At 36.3% G+C, this 24,896-nt stretch overlaps 1 long non-coding RNA gene across 3 annotated transcripts; it reads left to right on the top strand.

The window, feature by feature from the left end:
- The first annotated feature begins 4,112 nt into the window (after positions 1 to 4,112).
- Positions 4,113 to 10,130, top strand: LOC113306744. Of its 3 annotated transcripts, XR_003338815.1 has the most exons (8): positions 4,113 to 4,227; positions 4,909 to 4,980; positions 5,081 to 5,272; positions 6,422 to 6,531; positions 7,174 to 7,250; positions 7,362 to 7,544; positions 9,177 to 9,260; positions 9,738 to 10,130. It is a non-coding gene; the product is annotated as an uncharacterized LOC113306744 (long non-coding RNA). The 3 variants fall into 3 exon arrangements; XR_003338814.1 differs by lacking the exon at positions 9,177 to 9,260; XR_003338816.1 differs by lacking the exon at positions 9,177 to 9,260 and having other exon boundaries at positions 6,380 to 6,531.
- The last annotated feature ends 14,766 nt before the right edge of the window (positions 10,131 to 24,896 follow it).

The raw sequence follows: 24,896 nt of genomic DNA, 5'->3' as shown, positions 1-24,896 counted from the left end.
TAACTCAAATCAAACAGGAAATCCCCAATTTCTATCTTCAATTTACCAAAACCCTAATTCCCAAATTAACTTGCTAAGGAATTAAAATTACATCCCTAAACGACTATCTCCACTCGATTAAGAACAAACCCATGAAGCAAATCAAACAAACAACAACAATTTCATAAAGAAATTCATTAAATAAGAAACTCTAATTTAATCCCTGATTTACCTTTTCCATTCGATTCTGAACCAGAACAGCTTCACTTCATCAAATCAATAACAACCCCTCAACTCTTCATCCATTAGCAACACTATATATCATCAGTTCTACACGAACCCAAACTTCAGAATTCAAGATTAACACCACCTTCTTCTTCTCCTGGAACTCGAACAACCTCAGTTCTAACTTCATCTTCTTCGATTCATCAAGCTAACTAATTTTCTATGAATAACTCACATGAAAACAACTCAATTCTTCTGAACTGAGCTCGACAGAGAGGACGAGAAGGAACAGAGAAGGAGGAGAAAAATTGAGAAGAAGAAAAGAGAAATGATTTTCTCTCGACACGTTTAGGTGATGATAAGGCCAAAGAAAATACTTTAGGCACCCAGATTGATAGGGCATCCAAACGGTCTACGGGAAAATTAATATTTTACCCTTCATACTTATCCGATGGTATCTTCTTCGTTCAGCGTCCCAATGACATGTTCGAGTAGTCCACTGCGCATAACTTTTCGAGATCTATTCAACGGTACTAGTTTCGAATCTAAATTTTTATTAGATTAAGTGTATTAAACAACGGCCGTGTTAAACTAATCGAGTCATTAGCGATTAATTCGTCTCTTGACCGGTCTAATAGCGTTGACGAGCTTGAGGTTCGTTACATTCTGATAAAGTTGAGATTAAATATCAATTCTATTTATTGCTAAAAATTCATGTTTGTGAATGAAAACTAATACTTGACCAATATCTTTATCTTATTGTTTTGAGTATTTATTTTCTTGTCTGCTTTTATTTTAGTTTTATTTAGATAAAATCATGATATCCCCCATCATTATACATAGGAAATCAAAACATATTTACAACCATCATTCTCCATCATGCTCCATTGTCACTGCCATCTTCACCCTTCTCAACAAACAACATCATTATCTTTGTCAACTGCTAATAGCAATAACTCATTCGGCTTCCGTTATTCATCTTCAATCACTAACAGCGTCCAAGACCGGCCATCATTGATCACTTCTAAACCAGATGTCCCTTTCTCGCTCACCACAAACTCACCACCATTACCAATCTCATTTCTTCAACTCGAGAGCAATATTGTCGTGAAACAACCTTCTAGTCGCATACAGACGTGATGAAGAAGATTACTGTGGTGCCCCGAGATGAATCTGCTGGTGCCTTTAGCAAAAACGTTCCACTGTCATTTTTGGTTTTACGCCTGTCTTGAGTAGAAAATATGTCTTCCTTTTTAATTCTGTGTTGTCTCACTTTTCACCAAGTTCGACTCGCTTAAAGTACTCGTAACTCTCTCATGCGACGTCAGAAACGCTTCATTCTTTCACCGTTGACTTTATAATTTTGTTTTCTTCAAGATGCTGTGAAGAACTCTTGGACTTAAGAAAGTTCCACTTCATTTTGATTAAGATAACCTCAAATACTTGAGAAACTTAAAAGTAAACAAAATCAAAGCATAATGATATAAAATTATTAAGAAAGCAAAGCATTTTAGTAGTTAACTAATGCAAATAATGCACCTATCAAATCCTAGGTATCGTTCCTGGGTGTAATTATAACATATTTATTGGACGCCTCCTAGATTCATCTGATTCTTTTATCCCATTGTCGCAGAATCTCAAAATGGCTTGATTTTCATTGTCCCAATCCAATTTCATCCAATTTCCTTTCCAGGAGAATTAAAATCATGAACCATGATTGCAAATATTAAACTAAGAGGAAATTATGTAAGAAGATGTAATTATTGAGAAGAGATTGTTGGAGAATATATATCGAAGATAAGATAGTCGTTGAGCTAAACGAAACCGTTGTGAAAATATTCATTGGAGTCCCAGGTTCTGACGCATGACGAATCTCATGCCACATGGATATTCTTCGGTATGTTTATTACAGTAAAACCTCTGTATAAGAATATCCTAGGGACCATAAAAATATATTCTATATGGAGTTTTACCTTGAATAGACCGCAAGAAAAAATTTCATACATGCACTTCGGAAAACATATACATATTCATAGGAAACGCAAAAATGTATATATGTAAATACAAATACTACTTAAATCAGTATTTTATTTTACATGTATGTAAATATGAAATCAATCCACATGAAACTCAACTTTGACAACAAAAATTAACAAATGAAATCATATGAGTGACAGAGATTTGTATTAATTTGTGCACAAAAAAGCGAAGAATACACTTTGAAGCAAAATGATCATGTAAAATGGTTGTAAGAATCTCTTCATCTTAAACTTTGATGTATTATAAGACCTACATTATTTAAATTATAATGTCAATTATTCTTATATGGAGGTAGGTTCCTTAAGACGCGACCAGAAAAAATTATGACTTATTCCAATATGGAGTTTATTCTTAAATATAACTTTTCCAAATCGGGACCGGAAATTTTTATTCTAATATGGAGTATTCTTCCGAAGAGGTTTTACTGTAGTATAAAATTCAAATTCTCCCCATCAAACTAACCCCACTTCCTCGACCAAACTAACCCCACTACTACTTTAACATGTATACATTACCGAACGACAATAACTGTATAGGTTATTTTTATGATTTAATTGACTCATCTACGTCTAACTCATTTAAATATGACTTGCAGGGTGTTTTTTTTTTTGATAACTCGGCTTCTGACTCTGACCTTGCTCCTGATTCAGCACGAATAAAATGTCAGACTGTTTGATTTTTAGTTTATACCAGATCGGACTGGCGACCTGAGTTAAACCTAACCCCTGACTTGGATTCATTTGAGTCAAGGAGTAAGATGTCCCTGACTCATAACTCGTATTTTGAGCTAGTTGAGTCAGATCTGACTGAAAAAACAAATATATTGAGTCTGATCCAGACGAGTCAAGTGATTTCGGTCAGATCCAGACGAGTCAGATAAAAAAAAAACTTGATGTTACTACGTATGATTCAAAAATTATATAATAAATAATAAAGTTGGATATTTTTTTTAACTTTTTTTTTGTGTTTCTGTCAGATATGTGCCGTGATTCAGGTCTAGAATGATGCCTGACCCAAATAGCTCCTGATTAAACCTCGAGTTAGACATCAGGAAAAAAGAAAAAAACGAATCTGACATTTGACTTGCCCCCTGGATTTAGAAAGATGAACCCTCTGGGTTTGTATTAATCTTAAGAGATGATACGCAGGTCAATCCACAGCAGCAGAACCTGAAAAGCAGAAGCAATTTGGATTTTGCAGGAAGTACATTGGGCTAGAGAGAAGAACATCACCAAATTCAGCATAAAAGAAGACTGTAAGAATACTTTTGATAACCTAGATGGATCTCATCCTCTGTTTTATGCCAAACTCCAGTGATTTTGGAAAAAGCTAACATGATAGCTCAATCATGTTCAACTTTTCTCGGCTTTTTATTGTTCCAAGAACGACTAATAAATCTTTTTATTGTATCCGTTATTGGAATAATATTCCATCCATTTGTTCCAGGAAAGACACCACACTTTCCACATTAGATGGCTCTACTTCGATTCTAATTCAGGATTCTAAGAGCAAGGACTACTTGGTCTCCTCGGTCAAAATGATAGAGCGTATCTAATTTGATCATAATATGGGTAAAGAGAAGCCCTCTCTCATCCCATTGTCGATAAAACCCTCGATCAGATAAAGGAAAGTATAGTCTCCATTACATGGCAATAAGATTGCCGTTTGGGAAAACAAAACAAAACAAAACAAAACAACCTATTCCATCAAATTCCCACTAGAGTTTCCCAGCACCTCAAGTTAGCATTTTCTAATGAATCTGTGGAAAAAAAAGACATTTGACTTTCCCTGAGTCAGATCACGACTCGGACCCAAGCAAACACGTTGTTATAACCCACATTTGATTCCTGCACGCTGCACCCACTTCTATTCCTCGTACACAAAATGAAAACTGAAGAACAAAAATAAAATAAAATAAAAGATAGGCAAGCCCTGGGAATCAAGGGCATTCTCTAATTGCTACTTCGTTTCCTGAGAAAACTGGTAATTTTATACTTTATCTTGTTTTCTGATTGGATTGTGTTCTTTTTTATATTTTATCTCATGATATTTGGTTTTATGTTCCCAAATTAGGGTTTAACTTCTTTCAATTTTTGATGTTAAATTTTGGGGTTTCTTTTTCCTAAGGATTTTGATCAATTTTTCTTAAATATGTGTTAGAAATATTGATATTATGAGATGATAAGGAATATACTGATCTAAACGTATTGGATTACTCCAAAGTCGAGCTATGAGTGTACTATTGAACTTGATTATCCTAATTTATCTGGTAGTATGAACTTCTAGGTCCTTGAATCAGTTTTGTAAAACTTGTGAATGCTCAAATGAGATTATTGATATTGGTTTTTGCAGCATTACCAATGGTGTATTTTTCCTTGATAAACACATCTTGAGATGCCAGTGCTATAAAAGTTACATGATATAAGCTTTAATCAGGGTTACATTCATGGTTTATTTCCAGTTGTTAATTGTGGATCAACAATGTCAGACTACCCTGTTGATGCCATCCTTCTTTTTTGTGTCAAATTGCTCTTGAAATTAGAAATAAGGTCCCAGTGAATGGTTCATCAGTGGATGATTGTGGAACTCTTTTTCCGTGATGTATTAGGTCCTGCCATATTTTAACAGTGAACTAACACATATTATACCTGTGGGCTTCTGCAGGGATGATCCGCAAGATGATAACATGCTGAAAGAGCGGATCGAGTGGGGGATCCAATGCCACACTTGGTGAAGGTAATAAGTTAAACTGCTTTGAACTAGTTGATTAAATTTGTTGCTAATCTTATATTATTCTGATCCTATTTTGTTATATTTATCCTCGTTTTTGTCTTAGTTTTTTTCTCAGCAGAAGCAACCTGAGATGGCCTTGGGAAATTTGGGAGATAACGAAAAGATGAAAGAGTCTGGGTTTATGATGCTCAGGACATTCCCAGCCACAGCTGGATAAAAAGGAAAATAGATCCAATACCTAATCGTTTTGGTATAAAACCTGGGTGTCACTGGGATGGGGTGAACCGAAGTAACGGTATGTTTTCTTCCATCTGTTAATTTTTTACGTTGGTGAATTTACTTTGTGATGTCCTTTTGATACGTGCTGAGGCTGGACCATACAAGGACATGTTTGTCATTTGATTTCTGTTGGTACAAGCAGATAATGCTTACAGGCGATTTATCATTTATGAGTGCCATCATCCATAGTTTCTGGTCAAACTTATTTTTGGAATTTGGCTTTCTGCATATTTTTGTTAAACCAAAACTTTGACTTTTTTTATTTTATCTAGATTTAAACAAAACTGTAGTAACCAAAACTTATTAGTACCATCATCTATTTTTGTTGGTACAATGCGCAGCATGAACCAAAAGAGTTTCCATATTTAGGAAAAGGAACTGATGCAAGTGGAAAACAGCGTATGGATTGAATTGCCAAGTCACAGGCTAATTTGTCCTAGTGGGAAACAGCATATGGATAGGTGGCTCTACTGTGCCTACTCTGCTAATTTTATAAGCTAACCTGGCACATGTTTTAACCATTGCTAGTGGTGAAATTTTATGGGCCTCTTCATATCTTATGCATATGCCATCTTAGATGTGTGGTTATCTGTATAGGTTTAGCTATTGATGTTTAAATAGTGTAAAAAATTCCGATTGAATGGAGTTATAAGTGCTTCTGTTAGATGAGATGTTAAGATTTGCTCTTTCACTTGAAAAGAATTCAGTGTCTTTTAGACAAGCTCCCTGTCGTGCACAATTGATGTGTGAGGAGTGGTTACTGTTTATGCTATTTACTTTGTCACTCAGCTTCATCATTTGCTTGTCCATATCTCATGAGCAAGGAGCTACATTTTTCTAAATCCTAGTAAACTGGATTAACCATGAGAAAACCTTTCTTAACTATCATTCAGCTCTTCTCAAGTTCTGTACAGAGTAGAATACTATATAATACCGACTTTTCTAGAAGTTAGATACAGATATCCCGTGCTCACATATCCTAGTAGTCTCAAGTATTGTGTTGTGACGATAACTGATAAACCCGCAAGATTAACTTTACATTATTCTTAGTTATGCCCTCGTCAACTTCATCATTAAAGTCCTTTTTTTATGGACACCGGAAACAAAATTATTTTGTGTGCAGTTGCCTCGTTTTGATGACTAGTGTAACTATGCTCTCGATCAGGAAGTCAAGTTGGAATGGGGCAAAGGCTTGGTCCAGAAGAGAGAAACAGAAGCAAAGATGCATGACTTAGAAGCTGAGTAGGAAAACCATATGCCATGGCCCAGGACTAGGTAAAAATTTATGATATCATGTTTTTATTTTGCCTCTTTTGGTGATTCTAGATATACATCTATTGCGTTGGATATGATAAAAGTGATGTCATAGGGTAGGGGGTGTGTTTTAATTTAAAATTATAGGCAAGTGCTTACTACATGTAACTGGTGCATACCTGAGGGATCCCATATGTTTGTATTTTGTATAATTCATTATTTTAGAAACTTCATTATTTAAGAAACATAAGAAGTTTGAGATTGTGCCCTTGTTGCTGAATTTGTACTCCTAGCTGATTAGCCTTCCGAGGAGTTGTAGATCCTGTTAATATTTCTCCGCGAATCGTTTATGTTTCCATGATAAATAATCCTTAATAAACACATCTTGAGATACCAATGCTATCAAAATTACATGATGTGAGATTTAACGGGGTCACATTCATGATTTATTCCACTTGTTAATTGTGGGTTAACAATGTCAGATTACCCTGTGGATACTATCGTTCACTTTTGTGGTGAATTGCTCTTGAAATTAGAAATTAGGTCCCTGTGGATGGTTTATCAGTGGATGGTAGTGGAACTCTTTTTCCGTAATGCATTAGGTCCTGCCATGGTTTAACAGTGAACTAACACATACTGTATTATACTTGTGGGATTCTGCAGGGATGATCCGCAAGTTGACAACATGCTGAAAGAGAGGATCGGGTGGGGAATACGATGGCGCACTTGGTGAAGGCAATGTAAGTTAAACTGCTTTGGAGCTGAACTAATTGATCTTATGTTGCTAATCTTGTATTATTCTGATGCTATTTTGTTATATTTATCCTCGTTTTTGTCTTTGTTTTTCTCAGCGGAAACCACCTGAGATTGCCCTGGGAAATCTAGGAGATGACGAAAAGATGAAAGAGTCTGGGTTTATAATTTCCTCAGGACATTCTCAGCCACAGCTGGATACAAAGGAAAATAGATCCAATACCTAGTCGTTATGGTACAAAACCTGGGCGTCATCAGGATGGGGTTGAACCGAAGTACTGGTATGGTTTCTGCCATCTGTTAATTCTCACGTTCATGAACTTACTTTGTGATGTCCTTCGGTACATGCTAAGGTTGGACGATGCAAATTTCCCCATGCAAGGAAATATCTATCAATTGATTTTTGTTGGTATAAATACGTATAGGCAATTTACAATTTAGAGTGCCATCCCATCCATAGTTTCTGGTCAAACTTAGTTTCCGGACTTCACGTTCTGCATATTCTTGTTGAACCAAAACTTTGATATGGTCAAATCATTCTGTCTACTTTGTTGTACTCAGCATGAACCAAAGAGTTTTTAGATCTAGGAAAAGAAACTAATGCTAGTGGAAAACAGCATATGAAAATGATTTATATCCCGCGGGTTTAATCCTGCGGGTTATATCGACAGATACAATGGAGGGGGCCCACACTAAACCCACCTTCTGCTAGATCACCGGGTTGGGAGGTGTCCCACCCCACTGTGTCTGTCGGTATAACCCGCGGGATTCAACCTGCCGGGGTGTAGCAGTTCCGAACAGCTTATGGATTGAATTGTCAATTCATAGACCAGTTTGTCCTACTTTGGTGGGTGGGTGAGTGTATAGGCGGCTCTACTATGCCTATGCTAATTTTATAAGCTAAACTGGCACATGTTTTAACCATTGCTAGAGGTGAAATTTCATGGGCCTCTCCATATCTTATGCATACGGCATCTTAGATGTCTGGTTATCTGTGTATATTTATCTTTTAGTGTTTAAATTGTGTAGAAATTTCCGATTGAATGTTATGGAATGAATTTAGTTATGATTACTTCTTTTAGATGAGATGTAAGTTTCGTTCTTTTACTTGAAAAAAGTTGAGCGTCTTTTGGACAAGATTTATATCGTACACAGTTGACGTGTGAGGAGTGGTTAAGTAATGACTGTTTGTGCTATTTACTTTGTCACTCGGCTTTGTCATTTGCTTGTCCATAGTTCATGACCAAGGAGCTAGATTGTTCTCCCCCCCTCCATGCTACATGCTGCTGATGTGACGACATAAGGTTCAAAAGCCAATGTTTTGGGTCGAAGGGGCCTTTTCTGAAAAAGCTAACCGTACCTCTCAGTTAGGGTGTATCGTTTTTAGTATTAAGAAACATTTCACATTTCAGATAATCCAACACACCCGTCTCGATGTTCTCTCTAATCTTTACCATCTCAGCTCTGGAACCTCACCATTTTCTTGTGATATTGTATTATATCATGTTAGCATAGATACAAATATTTTGATTACCATTCGACCAATCTGGTGAAACTCTTTTTTCGTGACAAGACCATCTTTTATACAAGGACAGAAGTATGCCATCCGTTGTAGTATTACTAACTTGTTCTAAAGGTACATGGTGTTCTCCTCCTCCCTGAGAATTATGTCCATCCGCCTTGATTAAAATACAACCTTAATACTAAAAAAACCATCAGAATGTTCGGTTTACAGAGTTACTCAGTGTTCTTAACCTGTCTTTAGAAATAAGAGTCAATAACTTATCAGTATAGCACTGCACAGAAGGCTCAAAATTCTGGCACTCCTGTTTGTGTATCTTGTTCATGAATAGTTTCTTTCTCCTGCAGTTATTATTTTCTTACTTAGTCACTTTGTCTTTTTGGTTCGGCAGACAATTTTTTTCCCTTCTGTTTGCGTTGTCTCTGTATGGCTGTTTCTTGTCTTGATTTTTGCAACATTCGTGCTGCGTTGTATGGTAAGTCTTCCTCGACTCCTCGTCGTTGTGCGAATTCGTATTTGTTCGTGTTCCATGACAAATGTTTGGTCATAGTCATTGTGTGATTGCTGCTAATATACGTGGTTGCAACTTATGAATTGTAAAATTGTTGGTTGACATTTTCAATCACAGTTGCCTTTAGCCTGCCTTATCTGACACGCGGTTCTCTTATTAGAGAGATACAGATATTAGTTGTTTAGTCGGTAACATGAGTGGATTTTAGTAATCAGTGGTGCTTTTTCATATGTCCATTTTCATCTCCTACTTTGCTGATGAGAATGTGGGCAAAGCTGATATTTCAGTCTTAAGGTTTTTATCACATGCTGATCGTAATTTTCCAGATGGGATAAAAGAGAGAAAGTGTGATTTCTTATGCAATATAAAATCCAAATTCAAGGAACTTTTTCGGATTATGAGAAATTGTATTAATTCTTACAGATTGATTCTTATTTTCAGGTACCCAAGAAGGAAAAGCAGAAGCTTATTACACTGGCAATCAAATTTATGGTGCAAATTTAGTTTTCTAACTTCGGCAGTACAAGGCATGATCATTGAACGTGTTATAGCGAGTTACTTGCTGGAGAAGTTGCTTAAGTCCAATAAAATTAGTTCAGTGCCTATTTGAAGATTCAGTAGTATTCTCAAGTGCAGTACTTTTCAGAGTGTAGAATGAAATGATCTGCAGAAATGAAAACACAATATTCAAAATTTAAACTATCAGGATCGATGAAATGGAAGGTGAATTATGTAACATTTCATACATTGATCTAAACAGTTCACTGCAAATGTCAAACTTTATACTATTACGGAAAAAAATGAAGAAATATGGCAGAACTCTTGCATCGCAACTGCCACAAGTAAACCATACATACAATTCTTCTGTTCGTTATTTTCTCATGATGTGGATATTCAGACAGTTACTCAGGCAAAGCATGGACAGAATACTTGCAAAACCATGAAGATCCCACTTTTCAAATAAGCATGAACAATATTGACATTGTTCTTTGTGTGATTTCTGCCAAGGCGTAACTTTTAAAAATTATTCATTTATGATTCCAACCTAATGATAATAGACTCAAATAGAAAAATCTGCTGATGCAGAACCTGAAACTTCTGTAGTAGCAGTAAAGTGTGTGCTTCATATAAAAACATTGGAGCAAATAAGAATCCAGAAAAAAATTGAAGAGGAAAGTGAGAAAGTAGGGGAAGCTGCGTGTTTACCTCTTGAACCGTCTATGAGGCCTCAGTGAGCTTCATACGAGGGGCAATATTCATCGACTGAAGTTCTTGGAATATGAGTTTACATGCAAAATGGAAGTTTCATCTTTAGAATGTTTTTACAGTTTTCGCAAGAAGAGCAGACACCAGTTTTGAGCTTATGGTTGTAATAGCCTAACAAACCGCACGATCGGCAAACCTGAACCTCAAACGGATCACTAGAGATCATTAAGTGTTCATAAATCAGCATACTAGCACCGTATCCAATCAAGCAGTCACGTTCCACTTCTCCTAGTCGTTACCCTCCATCCCTTATGTGAGTTGTCTTGTGAGCATGACTTTAGGTCCTATACCACGAGCATGCATTTTGTCTAAAACCATGTGCTTTAGCTTCTGGTAGTTTATTGCAGAGGAGACCCAGTGATACCCGAGTGCAGAAAATAGAAGAGTGTGACCAGTGAGCCACATACAACAACCCGGTCTAGCCAATAAATCACATTCTTCCATGCATATAAGGTCGAGTCACTGACATATACATCACACACTTCCATTGAAATATATTTTTCAATTAACTCCAGTACATTTACATCTTCTTCCCCTAATTCCTTCAACGACACTAAGGTGTTCTTGTGAGGGGCATACTCGATGAAGACGACTTTTAAACTTGACAAGCCTTCTCGAGGTTGAAGTTTTTGTGTCGTAGATATTGATATAGTTATCAACGTAAGTTAAAACACCACCACTCTTGGTAACAGCTAATAATTTTTTATCCCCAACCCTAAACTCGTTACTCCACGACTGAAGTCCTTGTTGCTCACTGGTCTCAATGTTGACACTCTTCTGTTTTAATAACCATATATCGTAACATTTAACTCCATTAACAACTACACCACCAGCAATACAAAAACCCATCCAACACGCCTCTTCCAAAAACAAATAATACACAAATGGAGAGGCCAAATCAAATCTTCTTAGTTTTCTGAAATTTTGCTGACGGGTTATATTCAAAATGATGAAATTTCCCAAAACTATTCAAAGAAAGAAAACCCAACTTACCAGAATCAGAATCAGAACAAGAATGATGAAGAAGATGATGCAAGTACATCCGATAAAATGATGGGTGATGAGAAATAAGATGATTCCATGTTTTTGATACTGATTTGCACTCCAAAACCAATTCAGCTGGTAGTTGACTTAAAATGTCAATTATAATATCCGCAGGGAGACTCTTGAAGTAATCCATGAGAGACTGTATAATTCTTGCAGAGAGAAACAGAAGTCTGTTTTGTTTCAGTAGTAGCGATGGAAAGAAAGAAAGGGGATTTAGGGTTTTAGAAAGAAATAGTGAAGAAAAGGAATTGAAAAGAGACGAGTAAAATATGAAGGGAGTAAATAAGCTGGGCCAGTGGGCCTAACCGCTTCACGTTTCAATAGACTATTGGAGGAGGACAATCATAGACTTTCAATAAGTCTGTCAGTCCTTTTTTCAGCATTCCATCAGCACAACACAAAGCGTAGTGTGATGGCCACTTTTTTAATGGGGAACTTAGGCGCACGCTCACAATTTTTTTTTTCTTACCGCCAGGTCCAGAATTATTTTTCCCTACAGTCGCACCCAACATTATTTAAAATCATTAAAAACGTGCAGAGTTCCTCAATTACCCTTCAACGGTTTTATTAACTCCCAAAAACGGTCGGAACCATTTCTTTTCTCTTCTTCTCATTTTTTCTTCATCCGTTTTTCTATTCCTATTCCTCCATAAACACTGTAACGGATGATTGATTATTGGAGTTGATCAAACCCTAAAAATCGATTTCAAACTCTAAAAAACCTTACCCTAGAATTCAGTAGAACCAAAATGGATGAAACACCGACAAAAACACGTCTTCAGAAATCAAAAGAGAAGAAATTAGGTACTAAAACTAGTTTAATCGATCTTATTCTTGCATGCATTCGGTATATTTGATTTTATTTGATTTTCGATTTTAATTTTTGTTCTTGATGCTTCAGATGAAAAAGAAAAAATGAAGTCGAAGAAACAGAAAAAAACCCGGTGAGAATTATCATTAGCTTCATCTGTTAGTGTTTGATTTTGTTTTTTTTTGAATTTTTTTTTAATCCTGAATACCCATAATTTTTTTTGAGTTATTACTTATTCTTCTTCAATTTTAACATAATTTTCTCCTCAATGTGATTTTACCTTCTGATGTTGAAGATGAACAAGAAGAAATTGATAGTGTCGAAACACTGAAGGAGATGCAAATCAAGGAAGAGAAAGCAAAGAAAGCTGCACCAAAGGAAGTATTGGGTGATGCAGATAATGAGGATGATAATACAAATGATGCCGAAGATGGTAAGTTTTGCTTTGAATCTAATAAGCAATGTGTTGTCTATAAAAAAGGTGCGTTGAATTCCTTCATGTTCTTGTTATGCATCAGTTATGCACCTTAACAAATAGATGCATGACATATTATTCAGTTCCAATATTCAATGCATGACTAGTTATGCACCTTAATAAATCAATGCATAACATGTTATGCAGCCCAATATATGAATGCATGACCAGTTATGCATTTTTCAATATTAAAAAGGAGTTAAGCAGGGTTGTGTTTTTAAATGCATAATAAGTTATGCACCTTAACAAATAGATGCATGACATATTATTCAGTTCCAATATTCAATGCATGACTAGTTATGCACCTTAATAAATCAATGCATAACATGTTATGCAGCCCAATATATGAATGCATGACCGGTTATGCATTTTTCAATATTGAAAAGGAGTTAAGCAGGGTTGTGTTTTTAAATGCATAATAAGTTATGCATCTTGACAAATAGATGCATGACATATTATTCAGTTCCAATATTCAATGCATGACTAGTTATGCATTGTTTAGACTTGCTGCATCACAGGTTATGCATATAAAAAAATGTTGTTATATTTGTTATGCATTCCTTTGTTGTTCTAAAATAGCAGTTCTAAAATGCATTTTTTTTGTTCTTTTTTTTATGCAGTTAAACCTAAAACCAAATCTGCAGTTCAAGGAGGTACTTATAGAGCAGGTTTCCTTAGGGTAGGTCACTTGTTTAATAAGATAAAAGACAGAGCTGGTTTGAATCCGTTGCAGGCTAACATGATGAATGTGTGTGTGTTTGGAAAGTTCTATAACTGGTTATATGCTGCAAACATGGCATACTTGGATGGTAAGAGCAACAAGCTGATGGATGAAGTCTTTCTATCATATGACCATGAAGATTTGAATCAACATACATTCAAGTTGTCTGAACACAAGTCCATAGCATCAACGTCTAGTGAGCTTGCTGTTACATTTTTGATTCCAAGAATTGAAGGAGACACAGGAAATGATATTATGACTTCGAAGGAAGAGATAGAGCTGACTCAGTCACATCCCCTCGTCAAGCAATTCCTATTCAAAACAAAGCCAGGATTTATCAGCAAAGATCCCAAAGCACGGGTAACAAAGGTGTGGATAGATGATATTGAAAGGCTGGTGTTGGAAAAACTTGATAAGAAAGGTCATGAAGAAGAAGTTGTCTGCCTTATCTGCCTTTACATGCTAGTCGTCTTGTTCTTTTGTCGTTCAAGTGGAGACAATTTAGATGTCTCGTATGTTGGTTTGGTTAAGGATTTGGAAACCATGGACTCTGTCTCTTTTCCTTATCTTATTCATGAACACCTGATGGAGAGCATCAAGACTGTCAAAAGAAACAATCTTCATATCAGGAATTGCAGTGGTTGCACTATATATTCTCTTGTGAGTTAGTTTTTTTTTTTACTTTCATAACATCTGTCAATAAATATTACTTTCTTGGATACAGAATATCTTATTAGTTATTATTTTTTGTAGCTTTGGTTGGCTGAGCATTCTAACATAGATGAGATATCATCAGACATCGTCAAGGTCATTTCCAATGCTACACCGAGAGTTGCGAAGTGGGACTTGGCAGCAATTAAGAAAGCAATGCTCAAGAAGAATATTACGTTCTTAAAGGTATCTGTTTGTGAACATTTCATGATTTATAATTGACCTTCATGCATCTATGACTGTATCTCTAAATTCCTTAAAAATGAATGCATAATAAGTTACGCTAGCAAAAAATGATAACTGCATAATAAGTTATGCACCTTAATAAATCAATGTTTATATATATATATTTTTTAATATTGTTTAAATATATATTTTTCAATATTGAAAAGGAGTTAAGCAGGGTTGTGTTTTTAAATGCATAATAAGTTATGCACCTTAACAAATAGATGCATGACATATTATTCAGTTCCAATATTCAATGCATGACTAGTTATGCACCTTAATAAATCAATGCATAACATGTTATGCAGCCCAATATATGAATGCATGACCGGTTATGCATTTTTCAATATTGAAAAGGAGTTAAGCAGGGTTGTGTTTTTAAATGCATAATAAGTTATGCATCTTGACAAATAGATGCATGACATATTATTCAGTTCCAATATTCAATGCATGACTAGTTATGCATTGTTTAGACTTGCTGCATCACAGGTTATGCATATAAAAAAATGTTGTTATATTTGTTATGCATTCCTTTGTTGTTCTAAAATAGCAGTTCTAAAATGCATTTTTTTTGTTCTTTTTTTTATGCAGTTAAACCTAAAACCAAATCTGCAGTTCAAGGAGGTACTTATAGAGCAGGTTTCCTTAGGGTAGGTCACTTGTTTAGTAAGATAAAAGACAGAGGTGGTTTGAATCCGTTGCAGGCTAACATGATGAATGTGTGTGTGTTTGGAAAATTCTATAACTGGTTATATGCTGCAAACATGGCATACTTGGATGGTAAGAGCAACAAGCTGATGGATGAAGTCTTTCTATCATATGACCATGAATATTTGAATCAATATTCATTCAAGTTGTCTGAAAACAAGTCCATAGCATCAACGTATAGTGAGCTTGCTGTTACATTTTTGATTCCAAGAATTGAAGGAGACAGAGGAAATGATATTCTGACTTCGAAGGCAGAGATAGAGATGACTCAGTCACATCCCCTCGTCAAGCAAATCCCATTCAAAACAATGCCAGGATTTATCAGCAAAGATCCCAAAGCACGGTAACAAAGGTGTGGATAGATAATATTGAAAGGCTGGTGTTGGAAAAACTTGATAAGAAAGGTCATGAAGAGGAAGTTGTCTGCCTTATCTGCCTTTACATGCTAGTCGTCTTGTTCTTTTGTCGTTCAAGTGGAGACAATTTAGATGTCTTGTATGTTGGTTTGGTTAAGGATTTGGAAACCGTGGACTCTGTCTCTTTTCCTTATCTTATTCATGAACACCTGATGGAGAGCATCAAGACTGTCAAAAGAAACAATCTTCATATCAGGAATTGCAGTGGTTGCACTATATATTCTCTTGTGAGTTAGTTTTTTTTTTACTTTCATAACATCTGTCAATAAATATTACTTTCTTGGATACAGAATATCTTATTAGTTATTATTTTTTGCAGCTTTGGTTGGCTGAGCATTCTAACATAGATGAGATATCATCAGACATCGTCAAGTTCATTTCCAATGCTACACCGAGAGCTGCAAAGTGGGACTTGGCAGCAATGAAGAAAGCAATTCTCAAGAAGAATATTACGTTCTTAAAGGTATCTGTTTGTGAACATTTCATGATTTATAATTGACCTTCATGCATCTATGATTGTATTTTTAAATTCCTTAAAAATGAATGCATAATAAGTTACGTTAGCAAAAAATGATAACTGCATAATAAGTTATGCACCTTAATAAATCAATGTTTATATATATATTTTTCAATATTGTTTATATATATATTTTTCAATATTGAAAAGGAGTTAAGAAGGGTTGTGTTTTTAAATGCATAATAAGTTATGCACCTTAACAAAATCAATGCATGACATATTATTCAGTTCCAATATTCAATGCATGACTAGTTCTGCACCTTAATAAATCAATGCATAACATGTTATGCAGCCCAATATATGAATGCATGACCGGTTATGCATTTTTCAATATTGAAAAGGAGTTAAGCAGGGTTGTGTTTTTAAATGCATAATAAGTTATGCACCTTAACAAAATCAATGCATGACATATTATTCAGTTCCAATATTAAATGCATGGCTAGTTATGCATTGTTTAGATTAGCTGCATCACATGTTATGCATATAAAAAATATTGTAATATTTGTTATGCATTCCTTTGATGAGTGTCATTAATCATGTTGCAGTATAATGGGAAATTTAGAGATGAGTACAGTGCAATGGAGATGGAATTCTGTGAACCAAGAAAACCAAGAAAAAGGAAAGAGATATATGTTCTCGTCACAATGAATCTTGAAGAGAACAGGGAAAAGTATGAAGAAGCATTTCTGGATGCGATTAAGATCATTGAACAAGAAACGTGTCCCCCCGATTGTGCTGAAGCAAGGTTGCAGATCATTGAAGCAAAGCTGAAAAACATGAAGCAGACTCAGGAGAGGAATAGACAGAGTGGAGTAGACTTCAATGAAAAGTTGTATAATTACGTGAAGGAATTGCTCGTTGATTGTGTCAACATAGAAGTGCAGGAGGATTCGTCAGGTGGACCTAGTGTCAATGTATCATCAGCTGATCCAAGCGACCCACTGAGCCAAAACTTTCCAAGGAATGAGACTCTTGTTGAACTGGTATATTCAACTGAACCACATACACAAGAATCAGTTCCAGAAGTTATCAGACTCGATATCCAAGACCAAACGGCTAGTCAAGGTATCCAGTCTTCACATTTCAAGTTCATGGACATGGAAAAAGCTGTTAATCTCTCCAGCGACGACAAGGAAACAGAAACTCAAGTGGAATTAGAGACAACACCAAATATAGCAACAACAAAAGAAAGACTTGAAGCACAGCAAAGAGACTTTTTGGCCGGTGGTGATGATGACATTCTTCCAGAAACTCAGAAGAAAGCAGAAGAATATGTGGTGCCCACATTTAATCTGCATTTATCACAAGCTGCTGCTGCAATTAAAGATGATGCAGGTGGACCACAAGAGCAAGCTGAAAATCTGCAAAAACCTGCTATTGAGATACCACAACATCAAACTGAAGAACCACAACAACCATAAGAGACAGTGGCTGAAAAGCCACAACAAGTATCTGTTGAGATGGTTGTTGATGCAGAGAAGGAGATGGTGGTTGAGAATCCTTTAACTCCTGGTGCCACACAAGATGCTGAAAAAGAAAAAGGCTATAATGAAGATGCTGAGATGGAGACCATTTCAAAAAACCTGGTACCTAAAATATAACATCTTTTATTATGGTATTTTTATTAATGTCAAATCAACTATGTACTACTTATTATTTTTAATCAACTATAAATTTTTTACTATATTGTTGTTTTGTTGTTTTGTTGTTTAATCAACTATTTACTTAATTTCATAATAAAATGTTTATATCTAACACATTTTGGTTACATGAATCTCTAGGAAGAAGACGTAGGAGGGTATTTTGTACCAAGAACAGAATTTTTGAAGAGGTCACCATTGAAGAAAAAGTCAGTATTGAAGCGAAAAGAAAACAAGGCATAAGAGGATGGGAAGCAACCAGGAATCAAGGTAAGAAGAATCAAGGAAAGGAAAACATGGAATCAAAGGACAACCAATGTACTACTCAAAGATTGTGAGCTAGGGAAGCAGAAGAAGCAAAAAGACAAGCCTGATGAGAATAAAGTTGAAGAAGAAAATCCCCGTACGTCTGCTGGCTTGCCGTTCAGAAAATTACCTCCGCTGGAAACAATGGAATGCTTTCAAGATTACAAGGATACAATAGAACCATCCATGATGGAAGTACTGGAGACATACTTTGAGAATGCCAACAGCCTGTAAGTACATCAAAATTACCTTTATGCTTGTTTGCATAATATGTCATGCAGCTCCCAATGTTTAATGCATGGTTAGTTATGCATTGTTTAAAATATCTACATCACATGTTATGCAGCTCCAATGTTTAATGCATGTTCAGTTATGCAAAAAATGTTGTTATATTTATTATGCTTGTTTAAGAAATCAATGCATTACATGTTATGCTTCTTATGAAATAAATGCATAACAAGTTATGCTTAAAAAAAAACCCATACATAACACAACCCTCTAGTTTATGTTTCTTTCGCATGTCACTTGAATAAAACATCTCACCAATTATGTCTTATGTCATCTGCAGAAATTCGGCTTGGAGTATCAGAGAAGGAGAAGACCCGTACTTGTGGGATATTCGGATTCACGGAGATATAATAAGGCAGCTAATGAACAACGAATACTTAGAAGACCAAGTATTACGCTACTACAGTTATAGGTTGTTCAGGAAGCGGGAAAATGAAAAGATGGCTGATAGTGTTGAACATAGGTATGCGGAGTCTGCATTCATGACGCCAGATGCTTGGGTAAGTCAAGAAAATAAAATCATTTTGCTACATAACAAGTCATTCCTGCATATTATCTTATGCCCATATAATTACTTCAGCATAAAATGTTATGCAACTAGATTGAACTGCATAACAAGTTATTCAACTTTGTTTTCTACACCTGTTGTGCACCCTTTCAATTGCATCCACTAACTTTTTTTTCCTAAAAATTATTTCTTTTGCAGTTCTTTGTTAAGACAAAGGAGAAAGATGGGATTGCCAAATTTGTTGGAGAATTCATCTTGAATCTCCCTATTGAAGTTGAGAGAATGTTCATTCCAATGAACTATATGACAAAGGGAAACCTTGCTGGTACACATTGGACATTGTTAGAGTATGACTTTTCAGAGGGTGAGTGGAACTACTATAACAGTGTTGAAGGCTATAAATCTAACTGCAAGAAACAAGCTCTCATAATGGCAAAGGCTTGTATGCCGTATTTGATCCAAAGATATGATGAACTGAATCTATCACCACCAATCGTGGATATAAAGAGGGAACCGCTTGTATACAAGGATATTTTTACCAAGATTGTTCCTGAACAAGGTCATCACCCCGACTTTCTCATATTTGTATGCTATTATATGAAGATGAGCATGAAGTCTCAAGTCAGGGACAAATGGCTGAAGTTGGGAAAGGAAGATGCAGTAGAAAAAGCCAACAAGAAAAGAGTAAGTCTGGTATTGAAAATGTTGACGGATCTTAGAAACAGTTGTGCGATAGATGCCAATAAAGACATCTGGGATGATGTTGCGCGTCAACGTGATGAAGCTGAGCGTCAAATATGAAGCTGTGCATAATAGAAAGGCTCAAACATAACTTTGTTTTAACAACCTGTGTGTTGTTGGTAGGCTGAGAAATTTAACTTGGGAGTGAAAACTAATGGGAAAGTAGTTAGTGTGAAGCTTAACTTAGGTCAGTAGTTATGTGTAATGTGTTGGTATGAAAACTTAACTTTAGTCAATAGTTCTTGTCAGAACAACTTATGTTATCTTGTCGATGTTTATATATATATATTTATTATATATCAATGCTGGTTTCAGTGCTTCTATTTGCTGCAATCTTATTTCATTTAACTGTACTATGATATAAATCTTACAAGGAAAATGAAGGAACAACAGGTTACATATAAAAATCTAAATAACAAGTTATGCAACAAAATAAACCTGTGCATGACTTGTTATGCAGACGCATGACTTGTTATGCATATGCAGATGCATGAAGGAACCACATTTGCATGAGTCGTTATGACGCCATCTTTAAAAGAATAAATGCATAACAGATCGTGCATCGTCGAAAAACAATGCATACGAGATTATGCATCTTCAAAACAATAACGCATAATACGTTATGCATCATAAAAACTAATGCATAACAAGTTACGCATCATCAAAAACTAAAGCATAATCCATTATGCATTTAAGAATAAAAATGAAAACATTATCTGATAGAAGCAGAAAAACACACAGTGAAAAAAAAAGTATTTTTCATAAAACCAATACAAAAAAGAAACTAAGTAAAGAAAAAGTACTTGTTCATAAAAACTAATACAGAAACTAATGAAAGAAAACTGAATAAGGTTCAAACATAAAAGTAATAGTCTGAAGAAACATACAAGATAATTTCTCTTCTTTAACTTCCCTTAGGCTGCTTCAGAGGCTTCTTGTAACAGGTAGGATTCGTACATGTTTGCTTGTTATGATGACCAAGCTCAAAACAATTACCACAGCGAATAGCTTTCCTGGGCGGCTTCTCATATCTGCTCAAATGCCTATTAGATTGTGGTCTCCCTGGCGGCCTCCTAACATCAGGTACATCGATAATATCATTACCTTCATAAACTTCAGGCCTGTTATAGTTCGGAATTGGATGAATTGCATGACTGTAGGCATTATTGAAGTATGAAGTAGTGAAATAAGGTTCAAAAAAATCATATGGATTAGAACCATACATTGTTATTGATGAGTGCTAAAAAGTGCATATTTCTATATATTTTTCTTGGCATTTAACTCATCTTTTGTGCATTAATTCTACATTTTATCCCATATTCTGTATTTTCATTGTTTTCAAGAATAAATATTTTTATTAATTAATTTTGTATTTCTAGGTTGTAAATAAAGACTAGATGAGTTGCGGAGCGGAAAAGTGGTGAAAAGCCGGGAGGAATTACACAAGGAAGCCGCGAAGAATGTTGTGCACAAGACCAAAAGGCTAGAAGTGGGCTTGAAGAGGAAGAAATTGTTCTTAAAGAAGAAATGGGCTCAGAATTATCCCAAGCCCAACTTATCTCCCAAACCAAAACCCAAATCCATAACCCACTTCTCATGTAGCCGTCAGATTGGATCCATATCATCATCCAACGGTCGCCTCCTCTTCGTGCATCAAAGTCTAAAATTCCTGACCAACACTACAGCACCTAACTCCATCTCACGCCGTTAGTTTCGTTGTATCTCTTCATCCGACGGTCGCTGAAGGCTATGTTCCATCTTATCGTTGGATGCATTTCAGATGTATCGATCAAACGCCTATCACTCGCCTAACAACGAAATATGATGAGCCCGCCTCACACTCGAGCAACCTAACCCTATACCCATCGCCAAACACTCCCCTCCTTCTTTCCATCGACTCCATCTTCTCCATTCCGTCTGCAGAGAAAAACTCTTCCACCACCATCACCTCCACTGCCCCGCTCAACCACCAGCACAACCACCACCGAGCTCTCAAATCACCAACAACCCCATCACCCCATCATCCATCACCTATTCCCTTCTAATTTCAGAGACCTAATTCACCTAATTCACTCGCCTCTTCTCAGAAACCCTAGGCGTGTGAGTTTGGTAAATTAGATTGAGAAATAACACAAATTGGAGGCATGGGTAGGAGCAGGAAGAGCAGAAGAAGAGTGGGTCGAAGAGATGGAGCAATTGTCCCATCTAATTAGGTGAGAAATCAGAAACCCTAACTGCCCTGTTTTGAATTTGGGGGAAAATTGTAAACCCTAATTTTGGGTATAAATAGAAGGCTTGTGTGTTGTAGAAAGTATGCCTGGATTAGCCAGAGCACCGCCTCAGAGGCCTGGACTAGCCAGTGCCCTCAATTATCCATGTTCTGTGAATTTCAATTATAGTTCTTAATTCAGTTAATTTCAATTTCAAATGTTAATTATGTTTATCATGTTCTAATTTCATGTGCTAGGGTTTAGATGAAACTCTTGATTGTATGTTAAGATAGTTAGTAATCATGTCATTGTTCTTGTAGTGCTAAAAATGAGTTAGGACTGCTAGTAGCCATTTGAACAAGCAAGCCTGTGATCAGCTGTGCTGTAGAAAGACAGCTGATGCTAGGGGTAAGTGAGTGATAATGGTTAAAAATTCAGTACATTAGAAGGATTGTGCCCAAATGCCTTAGAGTTGATAGATTAATTGGTTGTGCAAGTAAACCTGTGATCAGCTGTGCTGTAGAAAGACAGCTGATGCTAGGGGTATGCTAGTAAAATTAGTTGATAAATCACCCATTATAGTATTTCCTGAGATGAAACAAGACATGATTCGATTAGATGCTGCCTTAGCTTAGGATCAAGAAGTAGATTCAAAGACCCTAGTACCTTCATTCTATACTTCACTGCCTTTGGCTCATTGCCATTGTAACTGTCACTGCCACTGTCACTTACTGTCACTGCTTAGCTTAGGAAACTTCAACTACACACACAAGTCCCTGTGGATTCGACCCGTTCTTGCACAAACTACAACCGACACCGTGCACTTGCGGTTTAACAAGTAGGCTTTATTTTACTCTTATTTTCTACATCTTTAAGAGCCTACCAAGTTTTTGGCACCGCTGCCGGTGACTTGGTGTCGTGTAGTTGGAGTTTTTGCATTTAGTGTAATCATCTTAGTGTAAGCATTTTGCATTTAGTGTATTCCTTTCATCTTACTCTTTTTTTTTCTTTTCTGTTGTTCAGTGCTCCCAGCTTGGGTTGTGCTTATCTTTTTTTTTCTTTGCTTTTCTTCCTTGCTGTCTGCTGCTGCTGCTGCCAAGGCAAGTGCTGGTGAAGCTGCTGCTGTGCCTGAGAGCCTCTTGCTGCTGAGGCTGCCCCTGAGTTGCTGCTGAACTGCCCCTCCTGAGACCTGCTAGCCTGAACTGCTGATGTGGAGCTGGTGCTGCACTATTGTTGCTAGAACTTGTGCTCCTGCTGGTGCTCCTGCTGGTGCCAGGCCAAGTCTGCTGCAACCCCTGCTGCCTGGTGCTAAATTGAGCCATCAAAGCCCAACTGGGCTGATTCCAAGCAGCTGAAAAAGAACAAAGCCCAACTTGGCTTTGCAACTGAAATATCCAACTGGGCTTCAACAAAAGCTTAGGATGATCCAAATCCCAACTGGGTTTTTGCAACCTAACTGAGCAGCTGGGCTGTGCCTAAGCAAGTAAGCCTAAACCCATTAAGAGAACCCAACCTGTGGGCTTCCATTTTTAATTTGTGGGCTTGTAATAATTTTTTCCATTTGTCTGTTGGGTTTGTAATTAATTTCTTGTGGGCTTGTTTGTTTAATTGCTTGTGGGCTTGTGGTGTTAGACTGATTTGGGCCTGTAGTTTTAAATTAGAAAAACTGAAACTTTTGAAAGCCCAACTGGGCCTCAGACCAAACAAGCAACAGTTAGGCTATTTCAAAAGCTACATTGGGCTTTAGTTTGCATACACATTGTAGGTTTAGTTCACCTTCCCTTAACAAAGCAATTTCTCCCACCAATGTGGGCTTGCTCCTAATTTCAAAAACCAAAATTGCTCCCAAATTAAACCAAATTTTTATCATCTCCCTTTTTTTAAAAAAAAAAAAAATAAATAAATAAAAAATCATGGGCCTTACTTTTTTGTGATTATTTCATAAAACAAAGACATGTCTGGATTTTGGTCTGCCTCTGGGAATAAATCTATTAGAGATGCTTACGGACAAGATTCACCTTATGAGCCTCCCACAGACCATGATGTCAATAGTTATAGGGATTATAATTATGGACCTTTTCAAGGTCATGAGCCTCAATATGCAAACCCGTATAACTATTCACCCATGTATCAACCTAGCCAACCTAATATGCATGTTTGTACCTTTTGTGGTGGTTTAGACCACCCTGATGAATATTGCTATGTTTTGCATGAATTTAGGAAATCTAGGGGATACCATGAAAATCCAAATTATGAAATGCCCACAAATTGGGAGGCTGGTAGTCATTGGGACCATAATCAACCTTTCGAAGGTTGTGATCAATATTTTGTAAACCCTAATGACCATGCACACATGTACCATTCACCACAATTTGAACATGAAGAATTTTGTACTCCCATGAATTTAGACTCCACCGTAGAATCTCTCAGACTCGGTGAGCAAAATTCTGATAGAACTATGTCACGCATTCAGGCGAAGTTAGATCAGATTTTGCTTCAACTACAAAAGGAGGAAATTCATGAGGAAATGCATGTTGTCCCTAATGAAGTGTCCAGTCCCATTCATCTAAATGATATTGAATATGAACCTGATTTAGAGGAACATGAATCGACTAAGGACACCACCACTTTTAATGAGGATCAATATGCATGTTACCATGATGATGATTATGATGATAATGATATGTTAGAAGAACATGTTTTTGCTGAAAATATTGTGGAACCTTTTGGTTCAATAACATATGGCTTCTCAGCCTCAACCTTCATGAATGTTGTTTCTTCTGATACTCATTGTAATTCATATGATTTTGATTCTAATATGGGGCTTGTACAATTCTTTTGTGAAGATGAACATGACATAGGAATAGTTGAATCTTCTGTAGACACTAATTTTATTATGCATGAGGACGAATTTGATGTGTCTGATTCCTTGCCTAAGTCACAAAATGTTATTTCTTCCGGTGATGATTTGAGTACTTCGAACAATCATGATACTGATTTAGGTCTTGAT

The sequence above is a fragment of the Papaver somniferum genome, chromosome 8 (genome assembly GCF_003573695.1).
Source record: "Papaver somniferum cultivar HN1 chromosome 8, ASM357369v1, whole genome shotgun sequence".
In the NCBI taxonomy this organism is placed as follows: domain Eukaryota; kingdom Viridiplantae; phylum Streptophyta; class Magnoliopsida; order Ranunculales; family Papaveraceae; genus Papaver; species Papaver somniferum.
The sequence above is the reverse complement of the archived record's forward strand: the minus strand, read 5'-3'. Positions and strand labels throughout refer to the sequence as shown.